Source organism: Amphiura filiformis, chromosome 2 (genome assembly GCF_039555335.1).
Source record: "Amphiura filiformis chromosome 2, Afil_fr2py, whole genome shotgun sequence".
NCBI lineage: Eukaryota > Metazoa > Echinodermata > Ophiuroidea > Amphilepidida > Amphiuridae > Amphiura > Amphiura filiformis.
The window spans coordinates 94,841,507-94,866,514 of NC_092629.1; the positions used below are offsets into that span (position 1 = coordinate 94,841,507).

A 25,008-nucleotide genomic window follows, 5' to 3' on the forward strand; every position below is an offset into this window, starting at 1 on the left:
GAGCTTCATTTGACTGCCTAAATTAGTTCTTCATTAGAGACTGTCGACTGCCTAAATTAGAGCTTCATTTTAGGCAATCAACTGCCTAAATTAGTGCCTCTTTTGAGGTCGACGACTGCCTAAATTAGAGCTTCATTTGAGGTGAACTGCCTAAATTAGAGCTGAAGGTGAAGGTCTATGAAGTGCCTATAGTGCTTCAATTTGCCCATTTTACATGTCTAGGTACTGCCTATGTGCTTTTAGGTCTATATAGAGCTTCATATATCAACAGCTTCAAGTGACTGTCTGTATTAACTGCTTAACAGACTGCCTAATAACTGCCTAATGAAGGCTTCATTTCGGTAAGGGTTCAGTAAGTTTACTGTAATCTGACTTCATTGTTAACTTTGACGTACCAATCAGCTTATTTCAATAGGGGGATGCCTATGTCAATAAAAGAGGAAGAGACAACATTGTGAAACACCTGTGTTAACACCGGTGTTTTTAATGGTCTAGCGCCCTCTCGTCTTTGACATTTTTAAAGTGATCTACATTAATTTGACAAAATGCATGGCAATCCGAATGACAAATTCCACTTTTTTCTATAGAAACGTTGAAAATAAGCCCTTAAATCACAAAAGGTCCGCTTATGAGCCTGTCGCACCCCAATGCACCGTGCAGGGCCACAGTATCGCCCTTCCCTCGTATCAATGTCTATCTCCTTATTTTGCTTCCCCCTCCCATGATCAGTCTCCCCACTCCCTCCCCGGTCCCTACTCTCTTCTCTTTCTAGTCTTTCCGTCTCTCCCTCTCCTTTCTTTCTTCCTCACCCCCACCCACTCTCACTTGTTCAGTCTCAAGTATCTCCCTCCCTCCCTCCCCCTCCCTTTTTGAAATTTATCAGTATGATCCATGACTGAAAATAAGCTCTGCAAAAATAAACATTTAAAACAAACCCGAGTCTTGCATATAGGCCCAACCAATTATCAGATTAGCTTGCCATTGCTACGAATGAATAGAATAAATTATCTTGGCTCCAATCATAGACTCTTCAGAGTCTATGCTCCAATGCAATTCTTTTGTATTGCATTTCAATATAAAACATGATTACCAAATCGCCACTTTGGGAGATATTTGGCTATTTCAGGCGCTCGTTTCATCGCCAATATGAAAGACTTTTGCTTATAACTTGGCAACATGGTTAGTATATATTTCGATGCAAAACTAATTTTACGAGCTACTTACGCCTAGACGTAAGTGCATATACACCAAACACAAGTCAATTGAAGCCGTACAATTTACCGCGAATTTAGGACCGTAAAATTTAGACTCTTCTTTTGTCTAGATTAGCACCCAACCGCACATCTCAAAGTTTTATGTCAAAAATCAATATAACTTACCAAAACGAAAACTGAAATTCACGAGCTTCAAATTTTCAGTAACTAACAAAAGGCTAGAATAAAAGATTGGTCACACCTGGGAGACTACCACTTCAGAATAACAATGACTTACAAAAACGGATACGGATACGGAAACAGAAACTGAAAAGATAAAACGACGGCATGTATATAAACTACTAATTCCAAAAGATGTGTGATCCAGTTACCAAGATAGGAATTCTTTTCTTGTGTTCGGAAAAGCGAGCTACCTTATTGGTGAAATACCAATCGCGTGTCAAATTTGTTTCTAGATTATAACAGATGAATGTATCAGATGTATTTTAGCATAATTTTTTCTTGGTACTCGACTGGTAAAATGCTTCAATTATTTTCTGAAACCTGGTAACAAATTGTGGCATATATTCTGAATGCGTGAGTAACAAATATATTCATAAAATCGTCAAATTTCAGCCAATTTTCTTTGGGTATTTTATTCTGTAGAACTAAATTAAAGAAATATATTTAAAAAAACAGGCTGTAAAATGACTCACCCTGTAAGGGTAATATTCACATTTCTGTAGTGTATATCGAACACTGCCATGAGGATGATGCTACAAAAATATACTGCCATCATGCGTCCAATTAATGTACAGGGTTGCTATGATTCGGTTCGGTGGTAAATGAAAATAAAAATTCCTTTAAAAAAGGAATGGGCGCCCAACTGTTTGGATACTTTTTTTTCTCTTTAAAACAATAATGTAATATTAGCATAGAAAGAAGTCCATTAATTTTGTATTTTAAACAAAGAATATACGCACAACATTTTATCCCGAACATATCAGAAAACAATAATAAAATCAAATCCAAGCAAATTGTGGTTTTATTTCTAAGCTGGGCATACTTTTAAGCAAAACAGTTGCGAAGTAAATCTAGCAAGACCGAAATTAGACGCTCTTTGCAAAGTCAAGCCAAACAAGAGAAATGTGTCTGATTGGGGAAGGTGTTCTGACAATCCAAATATAAACTTAGTCCACCTCAAATGACCTGTAACAATTTGTGATTGACATTACTTAATTCACCTCGGATGACTTTGATCTGACATTCAACTTTTTCGTTCTTACACCAATCATATCCATAACAATTTAACTCTTACAACTTCCTGTCAACTCTCTAATTTAAAACTACAATTATTATGATAAGCAAACATTGCTGGGTAGATAACAGGATTTAGTTATTTACTTAATCCCATCATGGAGGTAGTATAGCTACAACCTTGGCAAAAAAATGTTGCCACACCTGAGCGTTAATTGGCCAACATCCTTCCCCGCTCCCCTATTGAAATGTTGATTTGGACAAAATCGTCATCATTTCTACATTACAGTCTCCCAACATTGGAAAATGGGGAGCGGGGAAGGGGCAAGTGTAATCTGAATGTGCATAATACGGAACTATCCCATATTTAGCTTCGATTGCGTGCTTTTAACACCAGAACGTGCTGGTGTGGCCCTGGTGTGGCAACGAATTTCCGCCAGAGTTGTAGTAGGCTTACTACCTCCATGATCCAATCATGGCAATAACGTCAATTTTGGTCTTCAGTGTTTTAAAATACAACAATGTAGAACATGTATAATTAATATGCCGTGTTGTTTGCATACAGTTTTCCGCCCAATTGTGCCACCATATTGCAACTTTGGCAATAACCGCTATATAGATTCTATGGTAATTAGCAAACAAAAGCCATCAGTAGAGTCCTCGTTAATTGATTTTATCACTATGGACCACAATAGTCTCATCCCAATGGCATAGTCCAATAACCTCAATTACATAATCATAGTGCAAAATTTGACCTCAAGTTGCAGAGTATGAGTTTGTGTACCCAAATTTTCAAAGGATGAAAGTAGGCCTACAAATGTATTAGGGCTTAAGAACTGTTCCCATGATAGATGAGCATGTTGTGGATCCTAGTGTATGGTCAAATGTCACCGTCTATCGGGTTTCTAAGGCACACGGTAAACTGGTTGAACCCATACAAAGGTCAGGATTTATTTGGTGTTTTTATAAATCCTAATTTTGTATTTTAAACAAAGAATATACGCTCACCATTTTATCCTGTGCATATCAGAAAACAATAATAAAATAAAATCCAAGCAAATTGTGGTTTTATTTCTGAGCTGGGCATAATTTTAGCAAAACAATTGCGAAGTCAATCTAGCAAGAGTGAAATTAGAAGCTTTTCACAAAGAAGCACAAAGTCATGCCTATATTTTGGCGCCTCCGTAGAGGGCGCCAAAAAGACGGCACAGAGTCAATGCAGACCGCTGGTGACATAGAACTGAAAGGCTGTTTCCATCAGGATTCTCTGCGTGGACTAAACAAGAACGTAACGTACAGTCATCAAGAATCGTGTGTACAATACTTTATTACCAAAACAGTTGGGATCTGTACAGGATCAGTTATCATTTAAGTAAGGTAAGCTTATTACTCTTATCTATGTGTTATTTTACAATATTTTATACCTATTTTGATTAATAATATTAAGACACTCCCCATTTCCCCAGTTTTGGTTTCACTTTTGTTCAGAAATCAAAAATCAAGGGATTAGGTTTGGATAAAACATTTATTAGACCCTAATTTTGTTAGCACTTGAAAATTTTTGGAGGTTAATGTTCTTTCTCAATTCAACCAGGACACTTTAATTTTGTTCAAAACTAATGCCCCTATAAACTGTGTTTTGAATTCCTTGAAAAATTCACAGGTTGCCGAAACCATAAAGAATTGGTATCTGTATAGAGACAAAGTTAAGGAAAATATGGGTTATGGAAATATTACCACTTGCAGGATCCAATCTGGTAGAACAAAATGTCCGGCTGAAAACAAAACAGTTTTTCTTTTATCCCGAGTGGAGTAATCTTGGTATTTCTACTCTTTCTGATCTTAATAGAGGTTACAATTTAGTTAAGACTTTCGAGGATCTTATCATTGAGTATGAAATTCCAATTAGAGATAGACGGAAATACAATTCCCTTATGAATGGAATTCTGATTGAATGGTTTGAAAATCTATCTGCACAAATAATTTCCTTTATAAAATTGGTAGAACAGATTCGCCTTTGTGTTTCTTTTGTAAGAAATCAAATAAATCTTTAGCTCACATATTCTGTGAGTGTGATTGTGTGTCTCTTTTGTGGAACAAACTTACAACTCTTTTGTTTTTATAATAAAACTGGTGAAAATTTTATTTTTTCTAATTTTGAAAAATGTTTGGGACCGATACCACCAGTACAAAGCATTACACATGCTTGAACTTTTGTATTCTCTGTCTCAAGTTTTATGTTTACAGGTGTAAGTTTCAACAAATTATTCCAAATTTTCAAGCCTTTTTAAATTTGGTCAAAACCAAGTTTAAAACTGAATATAAAATTGCAGAAAAAAATGGTAAATTGAGAAAACATTAAAAAAAAAAAAATTCATTTGATATTTCAGGAGAATGAAATTCAATTTATTTTAATTCATTTTGTTTTTTATTCTTGTTTTTCCTGAAATTACTTCTCCCATTTATATTTCATGCTTCACATATTCAGGTAATCAGCCTGCATGTGTTGACTGTATTCTTCACCATGTTCCATGTGTATGTGCCCATTTATGCCCATTTATACAGATAGTAGTACATGTACATGTATACATGTATTCAAGAATACCATCATGAATTTTTGTCTCTGTCTCTTTTGTCCCTCTCTGTACCTGTTGCTTTAAAAAGGATTGATTATGATATTAAAAATATAAAAATTAATGTGATTGTAAATATAAATGTATTTGTTCATGATCGTTGGGAACTGGTGCACACCGACATCGCCTGGCTAATAATTACTTGGTACACCAGAGATACTAAAATCAATACCCGGGATCGAAACACGTGAATGTGCTATTTTGATATTCAGACGAAAATCTTTGGATACCGGGGTAGAAAATGATGAATATCTCCCGTAAATAATTTCGTCCAAAGAAACCAGATGTGGTTGCACTTGAATATATGTGTTGAACAGATATGATAGTCGTTAGCTTGCGACTTGAGAAAGAAGCTTGCGTCTTGAACTCAAAACTTACAATAATTCTGATTTTATATAGCGCGGTGTATAGGCCAATCGTGGGTAGTCTAAAAGCATATGACCTATGGCGTACCATGCTTGAGTCACACACAGCCAGGTCAGTCACCGGGCAATTGTCAGTAGCCTTAGTCAGATGTCCTTCGGCCCATTATGCGTTTCAAAACTATTAAACAGGTCGGAACAAAATGGCCATGAGTGGCGGTGCATTCAACCTACCATGGCGATTTCTGCCATGAAGATATCGGGGCGATGACACTGTGTGGTGGTTCATTGTGTATGTTTTTTCTCCCTCCACCAGTTCCAAGCACAGGGAATAAAAAAAAAATCAAGGGATTAAAAAGTGGAGATGAACTGGTCTGCAATCATAACAGCATTGTGCTGGGAGGACACAGTGTCGTAGTGTTGGGTATATAAAGTTAGAGAATAAACGATAAGGATTTTTGTTTTTACTATCCTCTACCGTGTGATAGACGAACGGTTGAGTGTATAGCATCATAAGAGCTGTGTGAGCTTATAGCTGGTGGCTATTGAAACATACGGCATATTTGATTGTTTTTTGTCAAAACCCCGAATGCCTCCTTTATCCAATCAGAATTGTTTTATATATATATATCGAACGAACACTAAAAAAAAAAAAAAAAAACGTGTTTTTTTTCATTACGTCAACGTGACAGGTAACAAGGCGAATGTTGTAATCTGTTGAAAACGACCTATTCTAGCACATTTTTGACCATAATTATTGTGGGTTTTAAAGTCAAAACCCCAGTGATGCTTAGAATATCTTTCAAATTTGATGCCATTAAATGAAAGAGCACACTTATATTATCCATTTAATTTCAATGAGCAATGGCCAATTCTCTTTAAATAGGAAATCGTGTGCAAAAAGCTACTATTTTCGCCTGTTTTATCATAATGGTTATGAACAATAAACTTTGCTTAAAGAGCGCTTATAAATTGATATGGGTTAAAGGGGCTATGCAATAATTATATGTACCCCGGTGGTGAATTCTCAAAATGGTCTTCCAAAATTGCCCCCCTTTGGCCGTGCCAAAAAACCTTTGCCCCTCCCTTTTGACGTGCCAAGAAATCTTTTACCCCCCCCCCATTACACATGTAAGATTTTGGGGAACCCGAATTTAAAACCTTAACATGCTTAAGTTGTCTTATATTATAATGCGATCGCAGTGAGCAGGAAATTTTGCATATTTGAACGTGTTCCAAATGTTTTCCTACACCTTTGGTATTTAGAATCGGTGCCCAAAATACATGTGTCAAAAATTCGGCACCCCCCCTTTCGACCTGCCAAAAATCGTTTGACACGCTCCTCCCTCTTCAACATGCCAAAAATGCTTGCCCCCCTTTCGTCCTACCAAAAAATCTCCCCCATATAATGCACCAACCCGGGGTTACACATATTTATTGCACCCCCCCCCCCTTACGCTAAAGTACGGTAGTAATAATAATTGCTGTATAAATGTTATCATCTAATAATAATATTTAAGAGAATACTTTTTTCGTCTTGCGGTCATATTATCATTGCTTGCTTGACCATAATAAACACAAGACAACACTGCACACAACAGTTGTAAATGAGTTTTGTGTGTTGTTCTTTTTTATTGGTTCAATTTAAATTATTCAATAAGGTGTACGTAGTCTCATTAAACTAAACAGGGACGGTGGATAAAAAGAATCGATTTGGCGCCCCTCGAAGCTGTGAAAGTCAAAATGTCAGCATTTCAGCGCAAATAGTTATCTAAAAGATCATTTTAAGACCGAAATTCAACTTCATTGTAACCAAATTTCATTAAAGTGGCGCCACAACCCCTAGCTACGCAATCGTCCATTGAGCTGTTCCATTTGAAATTCATACACCCCCTGTGGAAGATATAACCCTAATCTCCCACACAGGGAGTGTGAAGTCTAAATAAATGGGGCTACCTAGCTTTAATACCTGGATGGGTGACTTCATTTGAAATCTATACACTCCCTGTGTGGGAGATTAAGGTCATGTCTTCCATATGAGGCGTATGAATTTCAACTGGAATAGCCGAGTACAAATACAGTCTTGGACAAAAGTTTGGAATATTTTTATTTTTTTGCACTGTTTTAAGTGCAGATTTCTTACCATCAATGACCCGTTAGCCATGCAAAATGGATCACGGCTATCTGGCAAGGTCTTAGGTACCATTCCATATCACACAATACATAATGTGGGACAATGACTTCTTAAGCCTGACCAATGAACCATCGGGCATCCTTTTCACAGTTATTTTAGCGATATGATTCATACTTTGTTGCATCTGTCTGTTTTATACGATATTTCTGATCATGGGGTGCGAGTTGAGCGCAGACTTATACGCCCGCGTCATTGACTTACATAATCACGGCTACAAACAGAAGGATATTGGTGTCGCTTTAGGAATTACATAAGGTGCCGTTTCTAAAATTTTGAAGAGACGTCGAGAGACCGGAACTACTACACCTAGGCCAAGGTCAGGTCGGCCCAAAAAGACAACCGCCAGGGAAGACCGATCTCGGCTACAAACAGAATGGCTAAGGTCCATAAACGCGCCTGTTACCAGGAATCTTGCGAAAAATAGACTGGTTAGTGCAGATTTTCGCACAAGATGACCAATAAGAAAGCCAATACTTCTGAAAAGACATCGGCATGCGCGCTTACTTTGATCACAGAGACATTGGAACTTTACAGTAGGCCACTGGCGTAATGTGATCTTCACTGACGAGGCCCGTTCCTCCTCTCCAGACAAGGTGGCCGATTCAAGGTCTGAAGACAGGTTGGTCAAGCCCTACTTGAGGATTGTATCCTGCCTAGAGTCCAGGGAGATGGTTACAATTACAATTACGTTAATTACAATGATTTTTTCAAACATAGTGACCCCAAGACAGTTCCTTTTGGTTTTAATAATTAAAGAACATTCTAGGCTACTATTATTCATGCATGCCATACAGGCTGCGCACTTGCTTGTTTTATTGGTGTCCCCGGTGGCATATCAGCGATGAGCGGCGATGAAAATGTTTCTGATGGTCATTATTTTTGGTATGTCACTGGGACAATTGCCCACGAAACACGCAAAACCTTTCCATTTTACACTATTCTAGCACAAACAAAGGTGATATGTTGTGGTAATTAATTTATTTTTGCCCCCAAATTAAGGTGTTTAACGGTCTAAAAAAGAAGATGAATAGGGCAATTCTGGACAATTTCTGTCCGATTGGACTGCCCCACGCCTGTTGCGGATTTTCTCGTCCAGAGGCTTTCCCCCACGAGTGACCGAAAAATTGGGAGGAAAGGGCGTTACCAGAGGCGTTGTGAGGCAACATTTGCTTGACTTCCCCTGCCAATTGAATGTTTGACTGATCACCACAAACTATACAATATAGGACATAGGATTTCCCGACTAGATCAGTCTTACTTTGTGGGGGAACTTCTTTAATAGAAATATTTTAAGCACGGATTTTTAATTCTCACTGCACGGATTTCTATTCTCACTGCACGAACGTGCCAGGAGGCACGTTAAAATAGCCCCTGGGTGTACTGATGGGCCCGGGTTGGCACCAGTGGCGTAACCAGGGTTGGTAGCGCCCGGGGCAAGAAACCAAATTGGCGCCCCTACCCCCCTCCGAGAATATTTTAGACCCCACCATCCCAATTTTGGACAAATAAGGCCTACTACTAATTAATTTTGGTTACTAGAAGGTGAATATCGGTCTTAAAATGTTCTTTCAATTGATTCTGTGCTGAAATGCGCGCGAAGCGCTCAAAAATTTGGACTTTCATCGCTTGGAGGGGCGCAGAATCGAAGCTGAATTTGTCAATTTGGCGTCCCCTAAGAGTGGCGCCTGGGGCACGTTGCCCCCTCTACCCCCGGTAGTTACGCCACTGGTTGGCACCTAGGAATCTGATACTTTAAAAAAAATTGTCCGGGCTTTGGATTTTAGTTTTGCATTTTACTTTGTGTTATCATGTCATTATATGGTGATGGGACTCAAAATCATTTAGTGTTTAATCAGGAACAGGGCTGTCAACTCTCACACCTATACTCGTAGCGCAGCTAAACGAGGAGACAGAAAAGCATTGTGTGCACACTTTACATACAAAACGAGGAGTTTTCAAAGGAATGTGACGAGGTGTGTGAGGAGAACTTAGCACAAATACAATTATGGATCTCCTCGAATTGAAGGAAATGCCGGAAAAAGACGTCCTAACCCCCCTATAGGGTTCTCCACTTTGAGAAGCTCCTCGAATTACTGCTTTTTGGGTCTAACCCCCTCGAATTCCTGTGTTTGTAAACACTCAACTCCTGGTTTCGCACGTGGTGCACACACGCATTGGCCGCGAGTTTCACGCATTGGGTCACTTTCTCACAGTCTCACGCCAGGGTAGTATAATCTCACTCCTAGGTAGTAAATCTCACGCAAAACGCTGGAAAATGAGTAAAATCTCACGCATCATCAAATAATTTGTTGCTCCTACCCTCCTGGCCCCCTCAATAGCCAAACATTGTTTCCAATCTTATCTGGGTGTATGGTCACCGGTTCATGTGTATGAATGATTTTTTTATGTTGTTGGAATTGATGTGTAAGAGCATACATCATATATGTTTGATCTCTTTTTACAGATCTTTTTTCAGAAATAAATGTAGCTTGCTATCTGAAAGAATGAATACATGATGCTTGTCTTACTTTGAGTAACACAGATTGAAGTGTACACTGTCAAAATATGGTGAAAAGATGTCATGTTGACCAGGAAAAGACTGCAAATTGCTTTAATTGTTGGCTGCCTGCTGAGATTTGAGGCTTCATTGAAAGAAATTATGGAAACAGAAACTGAAAAGATAAAACGACGGCATGTATATAAACTACTAATTCCAAAAGATGTGTGATCCAGTTACCAAGATAGGAATTCTCTTCTTGTGTTCGGAAAAGCACGCTACCTTATTGGTGAAATACCAATCGCGTGTCAAATTTGTTTCTAGATTATAACAGATGAATGTATCAGATGTATTTTAGCATAATTTTTTGTTGGTACTCGACTGGTAAAATGCTTCAATTATTTTCTGAAACCTGGTTACAAATTGTGGCAAATATTCTGAATGCGTGAGTAACAAATATATTCATAAAATCGTCAAATTTCAGCCAATTTTCTTTGGGTATTTTATTCTCTAGAACTAAATTAAAGAAATATATTTAAAAAAACAGGCTGTAAAATGACTCACCCTGTAAGGGTAATATTCACATTTCTGTAGTGTATATCGAACACTGCCGTGAGGATGATGCTACAAAAATATACTGCCATCATGCGTCCAATTAATTTACAGGGTTGCTATGATTCGGTTCGGTGGTAAATGAAAAAGACCTCACAGAGTCAATGCAGACCGCTGGTGACATAGAACTGAAAGGCTGTTTCCATCAGGATTCTCTGCGTGGACTAAACAAGAACGTAACGCACACCGACACCGCCTGGCTATTAATTATTTGGTGCAGAAGGGACACTAAAATGAATACACGGGATCGATACACGTGAATTGCTATGCACGATTTTGATATCAGACGAAAATCTTCGTATACCGGGTTAGAAAATGATGAATATCTCCCGTTATGATTTTTCTCAAGAAACCAGATTTGGTCTCATACACTTGAAAATACGTGTTGAACAGATATGATAGTCGCTAGAATGCGCTTTGAAAATTGGCCGTGCGCTTTGAACTCAAAATCTAACCAAAACTCTAATTTTATATTGCGTTGGTCCAGTATGGCTACAGCGTGTAGTACAGCTGCACTCACTACCAGGCAGTATAAAAGTCGATGACCATTGACCTCAATGGGGTATACAAGCTTATTCACGCACAACCAAGATCAATACCCGGCTATTGTGAGTAGCCTTCAGTCATGTCCCTCGACTAATTATTCGTCTCAAAAAGCTTCAACCAAATGGCCAATCGTGGCTGTGGATTCAACCTACCATGGCGATTTCTGCCATGAAGATATAGGGTCGATGACACTGTGTAACGTACAGTCATCAAGAATCGTTTGTACAATACTTTATTACCAAAACAGTTGAGATCTGTACAGGATCAGTTATCATTTAAGTAAGGTAAGCTTATTACTCTTATCTATGTGTTATATTTTATACCTATTTTGATTAATAATATTAAGACACTCCCCATTTCCCCAGTTTTGGTTTCGCTTTTGTTCAGAAATCAAAAATCAGGGATTAGGTTTGGATAAAACATTTATTAGACCCTAATTTTGTTAGCACTTGAAAATTTTTGGAGGTTAATGTTCTTTCTCAATTCAACCAGGACACTTCAATTTTGTTCAAAACTAATGCCCCTATAAACTGTGTTTTGAATTCCTTGAAAAATTCACAGGTTGCCGAAACCATAAAGAATTGGTATCTGTATATAGAGAAAAAGTTAAGGAAAATATAGGTTATGGAAATATTACCACTTGCAGGATCCAATCTGGTGGAACAAAAATGTCCGGCTGAAAACAAAACAGTTTTTCTTTTATCCTGAGTGGAGTAATATTGGTATTTCTACTCTTTCTGATCTTAATAGAGGTTACAATTCAGTTAAGACTTTTGAGGATCTTGTCATTGAGTATGAAATTCCAATTAGAGATAGACGGAAATACAATTCCCTTATGAATGGAATTCTGATTGAATGGTTTGAAAATCTATCTGCACAAATAATTTCCTTTATTAAAAACTTCGGTCGAAGTTTTGCCACAAGTTTAAAAAAATAACGGTTAGTTCATGAAAAAGAAGAAGTGAAATTTAGCAAAACGCGACGAGGTTTATTTGCCCGTAAGAGAGCTCTATTGTCCCGTATTGTATCCGCTATTGTATCCACTATTGTATTCTATTCATAAAAGCTACTGCAAGAATCGCGGCAATCCCTGATATTGCTGATGTCTACCGCCGGCGTTTCGCATTTATTAACAATCAAAATTATCCCATACTCTTACATTTATAGTCTTATTCTCACCTTTTATATAATATTCAGAAATTGCAATTCGGAACTTTTCAAGTGAAAATATATATTCCATCGAAAATATATCAGACTTAATTGTATACATAGAAATCTATTATACCCAACCCATAAGTGCCCAATGCACCCAAATATCCCCGCAAATATCTCATACACGATTTTATTCATTCATTTTGGGCTTTAAACACTCAGAAGTCGTCCAAAATGGCAACATCATCAGCATGATCAAACCCTCTATGACTTGTTCACAAGTTGATGCTTTACAAATTACCCTCACTTGACCAAACACGCATAATACATGATCGAAACACCCAGCAGAGTTTTACATAAGATTATGTGGCTTGTCTTAACGATTCAAAAGATGCCACTTTCTTACCCACTGACACTAGCTAATTTGCATGGCAGAAATCTATAGTGCGGACACTCTTCAGTCGCAAACCAACAAAATTCGTGCTATTTTGGCGTTCTTGCAAAAGAAATCTCGTGAATCGAGTGCCCTCTCAACAATATCCCTAGATGTTTGCCAATAATGACACACTCTAGAAACGCCAACATAAATCACCCAACAGCTTCATTTTAAGAATTATTTCAGTATCCAAATCAATAGGAACAGAAAGAGTATGGTCTACACATTCCAGGAAAATGTTTTATTTGTTTCTTCCGCCATTCTATATTTCCCTAAAATTATCACATTTTTTTCTTTTCATATGTAAATGATTCTCCACGCTACGCAGAAATTATGTGCGATAAATCATACAAATTTGCCACAATTTTACATCACTTTAGACAGTATTGCAATATCTTGATGATTTTTAGGCATTTTGAACGGCAACTTGAGTATTTTCAGAAATCAAATATCGCGCCAAGGGGATGACACTCTTATTCACGCATTCATTTACAACGCAAACTTGTATCGAATCCCGGTGGTTTGCGACCAATGAAATGTCCGCACCCTGGATTTATTAATCTCTGGTATGAATTATGTATTAGATTTGTCAAGGCAATAACCACGATCCGTTTTGTAATAATATAAAAGCGCTTGCAATAGAATCCCGCTTAGTTCAATGAACTGCGCCCTGAAACCGATGGAGAAGTGCCCCATAAAGAAGCTATCCCATTGACCTCTATTAACACGTCAGTGAGCTCTCCATACACAAATGAACAAGTACAATAGGACAAGGCCAGCACCTATTACCTGCTTAGTAACATGTTATTTTGAAGTCTTGAAGATTAGTAATCGTCTGTGCATATGAACTGCGCATTTATGATGCAAAATATTAGTTCTATATAATATAAAATTACAAATACTGGTATTATGATATACAAAACGACTAATAAAATCATGTCATCATGGCGTCATGTCAAAGGTTCATTATATCCCGTATGTTTGTCTAAATTCATATATATATTTGAAAACAATTTCTACACCAATTTAATATGTACTCAGGTGGAACCTTGCTTTTTTTTATTTTTATTTCTTTTTATGTAACAAATTCAGGGTTTTCCATTACGCGGGGCCGCCGGGCAATACAAATTTAATGCTAACATTGAATGAACGCAGAATCAAGAATGGGCGTTTCTAGTACATACAGCGTCTGACTCTACCTGAGGACCTAGCCTAAGTCCAATGGGCTCCAAGAGTGGCTCTCCATACACACATGAACAAATACAATGACGGGTCGCCATTGCTCTCCATACACAAATGATCAAATACAATGGCGAGTCCGACTGAAAAGTTTTTAAAGACCCATACGAAGTCATCTATACACCTATCCGACTTCGCCATTACTGCGGTGTCCCCGATGTAAAACTGCGGTGTCCCGAGGTCGGGGGTTCTATCCATTATTTATTGTGTGCTATACAGAATTGTACCCGGGAATTGTATACAACAGTGACATTCAATACACAATCATGAGTATTGAATTACGAATTAAATCTCCCGCTCTGGTACATCTGTGTTGCCGTCAATAGAGGGCCAAATACAGTAAACGCTTCTCGGATTGGTGTATAGGCTACTTGTTGGTTTTCTTAGTTGTCAATGTTTATTTTGTAGAGCAAATGAATTAATGTTCGTGCGTAATTGAAGTTTTTTTCCGTATAGACGTTATAATGTATTTTGTAGCAAATACTCACTTTGTTAAATTCTTCATCGTCATGTGCGATTCTGCACCTTATGTACAGATGTAGGGCCTATATGTAGCAGGTTGACACACAGTCAATTTGCTAAGTATATATAATACTCTACTACTCTTTATGATCACGCAATATAATAAAACATAAACCTTGAAATGTTTTTGATAATACATACGGTAGCCTACGTCATATTGCACCGCTTTCGAACAGTCTTAAACCTATAAGAGTACATTGTTGCATGTAAAAATTAGGACTCATTCTTCATGTTAATACTACTTTACTAAATGGGACCAAGTTTAAAAAGGGTGAAAAGCCACACAGGAAAGATTTTTTAAACTTTGGCCGCTTTTTACGTTTTGAAACGTTTTTTGGTAGATAAAATTGGTAGAACATATTCGCCTTTGTGTTTCTTTTGTAAGAAATCAAGTGAATCTTTAGCTCACATATTCTGTGAGTGCGATTGTGTGTCTCCTTTGTGGAACAAACTTACAACTCTTTTTTTATAATAAAACTGGTGAAAATTTAATTTTTCTAATTTTGAAAAATGTTTGGGACCGATACCACCAGTACAAATTAGCTAAAATTTAGGACATGTTACAAAACTATATTTTCTAGAATTTTAGAAGAGTACTTTTAATATTGGCCGGTTATTTTTCACACAGCGACGTTAACTAGGCAATGTACTATTACCTATAAAATACACTAAAACACCAAAGTACGCATATTTCCAAACATCTAAATTAGCTAAAAATTTAGGACATGTTACAAAACTATATTTTCTAGAATTTTAGAAGAGTACTTTTAATATCGGCCGGTTATTTTTCACACAGCGACGTTAACTAGGAAAATCCCCATACTTTTAACGTACGCTATTTGTAGAGGTCACGCGTCAATGGTAAGAGCACTGTGTATTGTGTATAGGAAAACGGACAGTAACTGCAGTATGTTTTGCCTCTGTCTCTTTTGTCCATCTCTGTACCTGTTGCTTTAATGTATATTTGTTCATGATCGTTGGGAACTGGTGCACACCGACATCGCCTGGCTAATAATTACTTGGTACACCAGAGATACTAAAATCAATACCCGGGATCGAAACACGTGAATGTGCTATTTTGATATTCAGACGAAAATCTTTGGATACCGGGGTAGAAAATGATGAATATCTCCCGTAAATAATTTCGTCCAAAGAAACCAGATGTGGTTGCACTTGAATATATGTGTTGAACAGATATGATAGTCGTTAGCTTGTGTCTTGAGAAAAGAAGCTTGCGTCTTGAACTCAAAAACTTACAATAATTCTGATTTTATATAGCGCAGTGTATAGGCCAATCGTGGGTAGTCTAAAAGCATATGACCTATGGCGTACCATGCTCGACTCACACACAGCCAGGTCAGTCACCGGGCAATTGTCAGTAACCTTAGTCAGATGTCCTTCGGCCCATTATGCGTCTCAAAACTATTAAACAGGTCGGAACAAAATGGCCATGCGTGGCGGTGGATTCAACCTACCATGGCGATTTCTGCCATGAAGATATCGGGGCGATGACACTGTGTGGTGGTTCATTGTGTATGTTTTTTCTCCCTCCACCAGTTCCAAGCACAGAGAATAAAAAAAAAGGGATTAAAAAGTGGAGATGAACTGGTCTGCAATCATAACAGCATTGTGCTGGGAGGACACATTGTCACAGTTTTGGGTATATAAAGTTAGAGAATAAACGATAAGATTTTTTGTTTTTACTATCCTCTACCGTGTGATAGACGAACGGTTGAGTGTATAGCATCATAAGAGCTGTGTGAGCTTATAGCTGGTGGCTATTGAAACATACGGCATATTTGATTGTTTTTTGTCAAAACCCCGAATGTCTCCTTTATCCAATCAGAATTGTTTTATATATATATCGAACGAACACTAACACTCCCTCTAAAAACGTGTTTTTTCATTACGTCAACGTGACAGGTAACAAGGCGAATGTTGTAATCTGTTGAAAACGACCTATTCTAGCACATTTGTTGACCATAATTATTGTGGGTTTTAAAAGTCAAAACCCCGAGTGATGCTTAGAATATCTTTCAAATTTGATGCCATTAAATGAAAGAGCACACTTATATTATCCATTTAATTTCAATGAGCAATGGCCAATTCTCTTTAAATAGGAAATCGTGTGCAAAAAGCTACTATTTTCGCCTGTTTTATCATAATGGTTATGAACAATAAACTTTGCTTAAAGAGCGCTTATAAATTGATATGGGTTAAAGGGGCTATGCAATAATTATATGTACCCCCGGGTGGTGAATTCTCAAAATGGTCTTCCAAAAATTGCCCCCCCCCCTTTGGCCGTGCCAAAAAAACCTTTGCCCCTCCCTTTTTGACGTGCCAAGAAATCTTTTACCCCCCCCCATTACACATGTAAGATTTTGGGGAACCCGAATTTAAAACCTTAACATGCTTAAGTTGTCTTATATTATAATGCGATCGCAGTGAGCAGGAAATTTTGCATATTTGAACGTGTTCCAAATGTTTTCCTACACCTTTGGTATTTAGAATCGGTGCCCAAAATACATGTGTCAAAAAATTCGGCACCCCCTTTCGACCTGCCAAAAATCGTTTGACACGCTCCTCCCTCTTCAACATGCCAAAATGCTTGCCCCCCTTTCGTCCTACCAAAAAATCTCCCCATATAATGCACCAACCCGGGGTTACACATATTTATTGCACCCCCCTTACGCTAAAGTACGGTAGTAATAATAATTGCTGTATAAATGTTATCATCTAATAATAATATTTAAGAGAATACTTTTTTCGTCTTGCGGTCATCTTATCATTGCTTGCTTGACCATAATAAGCACAAGACAACACTGCACACAACAGTTGTAAATGAGTTTTGTGTGTTGTTCTTTTTATTGGTTCAATTTAAATTATTCAATAAGGTGTACGTAGTCTCATTAAACTAAACAGGGACGGTGGATAAAAAGAATCGATTTGGCGCCCCTCGAAGCTGTGAAAGTCAAAATGTCAGCATTTCAGCGCAAATAGTTATCTAAAAGATCATTTTAAGACCGAAATTCAACTTCATTGTAACCAAATTTCATTAAAGTGGCGCCACAACCCCTAGCTACGCAATCGTCCATTGAGCTGTTCCATTTGAAATTCATACACCCCCTGTGGAAGATATAACCTTAATCTCCCACACAGGGAGTGTGAAGTCTAAATAAATGGGGCTACCTAGCTTTAATACCTGGATGGGTGACTTCATTTGAAATCTATACACCCCCTGTGTGGGTGATTAAGGTCATGTCTTCCATACGAGGCGTATGAATTTCAACTGGAATAGCCGAGTACAAATACAGTCTTGGACAAAAGTTTGGAATATTTTATTTTTTGCACTGTTTTAAGTGCAGATTTCTTACCATCAATGACCCGTTAGCCATGCAAAATGGATCACGGCTATCTGGCAAGGTCTTAGGTACCATTCAATATCACACAATACATAATGTGGGACAATGACTTCTTATGCCTGACCAATGAACCATCGGGCATCCTTTTCACAGTTATTTTAGCGATATGATTCATAAGGTTACATTGGCTTTTGCATTACCGTGTGAAGAAAGCAGCTTTACTTTGTTGCATCTGTCTGTTTTATACGATATTTCTGATCATGGGGTGCGAGTTGAGCGCAGACTTATACGCCCGCGTCATTGACTTACATAATCACGGCTACAAACAGAAGGATATTGGTGTCGCTTTAGGAATTACATAAGGTGCAGTTTCTAAAATTTTGAAGAGACGTCGAGAGACCGGAACTACTACACCTAGGCCAAGGTCAGGTCGGCCCCAAAAGACAACCGCCAGGAAGACCGATCTCGGCTACAAACAGAATGGCTAAGGTCCATAAACGCGCCTGTTACCAGGAATCTTGCGAAAAATAGACTGGTTAGTGCAGATTTTCGCACAAGATGACCAATAAGAAAGCCAATACTTCTGAAAAGACATCGGCATGCGCGCTTACTTTGATCACAGAGACATTGGAACTTTACAGTAGGCCACTGGCGTAATGTGATCTTCACTGACGAGGCCCGGTTCCTCCTCTCCAGACAAGGTGGCCGATTCAAGGTCTGAAGACAGGTTGGTCAAGCCCTACTTGAGGATTGTATCCTGCCTAGAGTCCAGGGAGATGGTGGTGGAATCACAGTATGGAGAGCATTTCACAGTAGTTCGAAATCACACCTCTACATGCTAGAAGGACACATGAACCAGGACCAATACCTGCATGTTCTTGGTACAGTTATGCTTCCGTTTGCGAGAAGAGACTTCAGGAACAATTTCGTGATCCAAGATAACAGTACTACGGCGGACAGAGCCCTACCTGCGAAGAAATTCCTTGAAAATGAGAATGTAGGACACCTGGACTGGTCACCTTTGAGCCCGGATATGAACCCTATACAGAACTTATGGGCAGAAGTATCCCGCAGGTTTGGTAACATGGACAACCAACCAATCACCCTGCAGGAACTTAGATACGCCCTCAATGCTTGCTAGCGAGATATTCTACAAGGAACTTTGGAAAACCTGATCGAAGGAATGTCACGTCGCGTACATGACCTTGAGCTGGCCAGGGTAGACACACCAAATATTGAGTTGCGTTTTCTCAAGCAACAGACTTATCTGAACAAGTCATAGTGAGAGTTTAAATTTTTTTTTTTTTTATAAAGATTGCTAGTGTCTTTAATCTCATTTTGTGACACAAAGAGACCGCCAAAAAGTGTTGCGATTATGTGATCCTTCCATTGTAATGCGCTTCCTCAGGTAATTCTTTGTTTAATTGACAAACTGTGTGATATAATCATCAAATGACATTAGTATCTTTCAATTAAATTCAACTGAGCACTACTCCAGAACAATAAACCTGTTCCTAATATGATTGAAAACTGCATTTGATACAAAAATAAAAATATTCCAAACTTTTGTCCATGACTGTATTATCAGAGTGTCAACTGATTAAAATATTCATATCGTTTTAATTTTCAGAGTGTACAACGGCAAGATGTTTTCTGCTCAGTTATGGATGTTGTTAAGCGTTATTTACACTGTGAATGGTGAAGAGTGTTTCAATCTGACAGGTGGGTGCAAATTGTAGGTTGGGTAAAGTAGGTGATTTTATGCAAATTGGGAATTTTGTTATGATGTATAAGGCAACATGTTTTTACTGTACTTTGATCAGCTCGTAATCGGCGGGAATTGTTAGGTTTTACCACTACGCCATAGGCGTAGATCGGGGGGGGGTAACCCCCAATATTTTGTCAGGGGATGGTCCATACAATCATCCCCCAATGTTGATGCCTGTATATGGGTTTTTGACCAAATTAACCTCATGCCATTTTAGTCCTAAAAGTGCAATTTTTTTCGCGCTTCGAGAATTTATTCGATTTTGCAGCATATTCCAACAGTTTAGCTTCAAAATGGCAAACTTTTTTGTGCGCTTTGTGCGCGTTTGTACCATAAACTTATTTATATGTCGCCAAAAGGTGCTGAATTCACTATACTTCAAGAATTTTTTTCCAACCCCATCCCCCAATGTCAAAAAGAAATCTACGCCACTGCACTACGCCGATAAGTAGACTGACGTTAAAAGTGATATATTTGACCTGTATGATCTATATTCTGAGTATGTAGGTGTTTGATATCGCATTATATACTTATTGAGGCATAATCATAATATTTAACTAATTTGTTGTATTAATTATTGCAACGGCAATGATAACCATTAGTCCAGATCTCTTTACATTAGTGTATTCCTAAATTTAACAAAAAAGTTTCATTTGCTGAACACCTATAATTATTTAACCTGCAAGAGTAGGGCCTACGCCAGTTCAAACAAGTTAATTAATGGAATATTAAAAACCGTCTATATCATCAACAACATGAACAATGTCTTGCTTTTTACCCAGTGGCGTAGCTGGTAGGGGTGTGTGTGTGTGTGTGTATGGGGGGGGCGGAGTCTCATGGCCATCGGTAGATATAAGGCCGTCACAGAGTGGTCTAGAATCGGCTTGGGGTGCCCGCATCAGTCCGAAACGTCTTCAGTCCGAAACGTCCTCAGTCCGAACAGTCATCAGTCCGAAAATGAAATGCACTATTTTAGTTCGAAACGTCTTCAGTCCGAAACGTCTTCACTCCGACACGTCGTCAGTCCGAATCTGAAAAACACGTCGTCTGTCCGAATCTGAAAAACGCGTCGTCAGTCCGAATCTGAAAAACACGTCATCAGTCCGATCTGAAAAACACGTCGTTAGTCCGAATCTGAAAAGCACGTCATCAGTCCGAATCTAAAAAAACATGAACATTAAACCCGATGCTCCCGATGATTAAAACGCTGAACATAGAACATGTTCCCAAAACTTGCCACTAATACTGATTGCTAGTGCCTTATACTAGATGATATATAGGCACAAATTAGATCCGATGGTCCCCATGTTAGGGTTAGGATTAGGGTTAGGATTAGGTTCAGGGTTAAAGTTAGGGTTATAGTTAGGATTTGGGTTAGGATTATGGTTCGGTTTAGGGTCATGGTTAGCATTAGCGTTAGGATTAGGGTTAGGATTAGGGTTCAGGTTCAGGTCAGGGTTAGGGTTAGACGCCGGAACATCTGCTCCCACGAGGATTAAGACGATAGACCCTGAGGTTAGGGTTAGCATTAGGCTTAGGTTAGGATTAACGTTAAGGTTAGGGTTAGGATTTGTGTTCGGATTAGGGTTCGGCTTAGGACCAGGGTTAAGATTAGGCTTCGGGTTAGGCTTAGGGTTAAGGTTAGTGTTGGGGTTCGGGTTCAGGTCATGGTTAGGGCTAGACGCCGGAACAACTGCTCCCGAGGATTAAGACGGCGGAACAACTCCTAAGACCCTGTTCTCAAACTGACTTGCCCTTAATACTAGAACCTAGTATAAGGCACTAGCAATCAGTATTAAGGGTAAATTTTGAGAACTGGTTCTTAAGAGTTGTTCCGGCGTCTTAATTTTCGGGAGCATCGGGTCTAATTCTAATTTAGCATATATATAGCATCTTCAATAAGGCATTGGCTATCAGTATGACGGGTAAATTTTGAGAACAGGTTCTTAGGAGTTATTCAGGTGTCTTAATCTTCGGGACCATCGAGTCAAATTGTGCCAATAGCATCTAGTATAAGACACTAGTAGCCTAATCAGTATTGAGGGCAAGTTTTGAGAACAGGTTCCTAGGAGTTGTTCCAGCCTCTTAATCCTCGAGACCGCCGGGTCTAATTGTGCCTATAGCACCTAGCATAAAGGACTAGCAGAGTTTTAAGAACTGGTTCTTATGAGCTGTTCCGACGTCTTAATCCTATAGCACCTGGTATAAGGCACTAGCAATCCTTATTAAGGGTAAGTTTTGAGAACATGCTTTCAGGAGTTGTTCCGGCGTCTTAGTCCTCAGGACCATCTGGTATAATTGTGCCTATAGCACCTTGTATAATGCACTAGCAATCAGTATTAAGTTCTGTTTTGAGAACAGGTTAATGTTCTTAGTCCGGCGTCAAACCTTAACTCTAACCATGACCCAAACTCGAACCCTAACCCTAACACGAACATTAACCCTGCCCCTAACCCCAACCGTAAACCTAACAATACGCCTAAACTAACCCTAACCCTAAACCTAACCCTAAACTAACCCTAATCCTAAACCGAACCCAAAACAATAACCCTAAGCAGTACCCCAACCGTAGGTTCTTAGGAGTTGTTCCGGTGCCTAACCTAATCCTAACCATGACCCGAACCCAACCCCTAACCTTAAACCTAACCCTAATCCTGAACTTAAGCCTGCCTATCCCTAACCTTAACCCTAAACCTAACCCTAATCCTAAACTAACACGAAGCCTAACCCTAACCCTAACCCTAATTCTAAACCGAAACATAACCCTAACCCTTGCCATAACCCTGGGTTCTTTAGGCGTCTAACCCTAACCCGGACCCTAACCCTAATCCTAAACTTAAGCCTAACCCTAACCATAACCAGGGTACACCCGTCAGTCCGAAACACCGTCAATCCGAACAACCGTCAGTACTTATTTTTAGGATTACTAAACCTAACGCTAACCCTAAACCTAACCCCCATATTCGGACGGCATAGCTATAGAATACCCATCTCACCTCCCAACACACAGGGTTAGGGTTAGGGTTGGGATTAGGCTTAGGTTAGGTTAGGTTAGGGTTAGGCTCCCTGAGCGGGGTATTCTATAGTTATTCCATTCGACTGACGGTGGTTCGGACTGACGGTGTTTCGACTGATGGGGAGACCCCCATAACCGATAACCCTAAGCCTAACCCTAACATTAACCCTAACCCTAAGCCTTACCCTAACCCTAGGTTCTTAGGAGTTGCTCCGGGGTCTAACCCTAACCCTAACTCTAATCCTAAACTTAAGTCTAACCCTAAGCCTAACCCTAACTTTAAGCCCAACCCTAACCCTTACCCATACCCTAGCCCTATCCCTTATCCTAAACCCATCCCTAATACTTAACCCTAAACCTAACCCTTAACACTAACCCTAAACTTAATCCTAACCCTAATAATAACCATAACCCTACGCCTAACCCTAAGCTGAACCATAACACTAAGCCTAACCCTAACCCTGATCCGAAACCTAACCCTAACCATAACCCTTACCCTAATCCTAATCCCCAAACTTAAGCCAAACCCTAACAATAACCATATCCCTAACGCATACCCTAACCCTAACCCTAAGCCTTAGCCTAAGCCTTACCCGAACCTAACCCTAATCCTAAACCCAACCCAAGCACCATCGGGTATAATATAAGCTCAAGCCTAACCCTAAGCCTAACCCTAATCCTAAACCTAACCCTAATCCTAAGAAGCATCCCTAACCCTAGGATCTTAGGAGTTCTTCCGTCGTCAGAACCCATTCCCTAACCTTAACCGTAACCCTAATCCTTACCTTAACCCTACGTTCTTAGGAGTTGTTCCGGCGTCTAACACTAACCCTTACCCGAACCCTAACCCAAACTTTCACCCTAACCTTAATCCTAAACTTGAGCCTAACCCTAACCCTAATCCTAACATTAACCATAACCCTAAGCTTTACCTCTAACCATAGGTTCTTAGGAGTTGTTCGGCGTCTAACCCTAACTCTTACCCTAACAGTAACCCAAACCTTAACCATAACCCTAATCCTAAACTTAAGCCTGACCATAACCCTAAGCCTAACCCCAACCCGAACCCTAACCCTAACCCTAACCCTAACCTTAAGGCTAACCCTAACCCTTACCCATACCCTATCCCTAATCTTAATCCCAACCATTAACCTAAACCTAACCCTTAAGCCTAACCCTTACAATAACCATAACCCTAACGCATACCCTAACCTAATCCTAAGCCTAACCCTTACCCGAACCCTAACCTAACCCTAATCCTAACCCTAACCGAAGCCTAACGTAGACACCATCGGGTATAATTATGCCTATTGCATCTATTATAAGGCAATCAGTTAAGGTTCTTAGGAGTTTTACTGGTGTCAAACCTTACCCTAACCATGACCCGAACCCGAACCCAACCTTAACATTAAACCTAACCTAGGCCTAACCCCAAGTCTAATCCTAAGCCTACGCCTAACCCTAATCCTAAGCCTAAACCTAACCCTAATCCTAAACCGAAGCATTACCATAACCCTTGGTTCTTAGGAGTTGTTCGGTCGTCTAACCCTAACCCTAACCAGAACCCGATCCCTAACCTTAACATTAACCCCTAACCCTAAGCCTTACCCTCACCATAGGTTCTTAGGAGTTGTTCCGGCGTCTAACCCTAACCCTTACCCTAACCGTAACCCAAACCTTAACCCTAACCCTAATCCTAAACTTAAGCCTGACCATAACCCTAAGTATAACACTAACCCGAACCCTAACCTTAAGGCTAACCCTAACCCCTACCCATACCCTATTCCTAATCCTAACCCTTAACCTAAACCTAACCTTTTACCCTAACCTTAATCCTAACGCATACCCTAACCCTAACCCTAATCCTAAACCTAAGCCTAATCCTTACCTGAACCCGAACCCTAACCTAATCCTAACCCTAGCCCAAGCCTAACGGTGGCACCATCGGGTATAATTGTGCCTATATCACCTATTATAAGGCAATCAGTTTAAGGTTCTTAGAAGTTTTTCCGGCGTCAAACCCAAACCCTTACCCTAACCATGACCCTAACCCGAACCCTAGCCCTAACATTAACCCTAACCTAAGCCTAACCCTAATCCTAACCCTAAACCTACGCCTAACCCTAAACCTCACCCTAAACCTCACTCTAATCCTAAACCGAAGCATTGCCCCAACCGTAGGTTGTAGGAGTTCTTCCGTCGTCTAACCCCAACCCTGA

General features: G+C 39.3%; 1 long non-coding RNA gene across 4 annotated transcripts in view; it reads left to right on the top strand.

The window, feature by feature from the left end:
- The first annotated feature begins 3,672 nt into the window (after positions 1-3,672).
- LOC140146860 (uncharacterized) overlaps positions 3,673-25,008 on the top strand; it is a 42,046-nt gene continuing 20,710 nt past the window's right edge. The window contains exons 1-2 of one of the 4 annotated variants that reach the window (XR_011858326.1): positions 3,673-3,827; positions 19,636-19,727. This is a non-coding gene — a long non-coding RNA (uncharacterized lncRNA). Of the gene's footprint in view, positions 3,828-11,470; positions 11,579-19,635; positions 19,728-25,008 lie in introns of those variants that run through there. The other 3 variants (XR_011858328.1, XR_011858325.1, XR_011858327.1) reach the window with 3 other exon arrangements.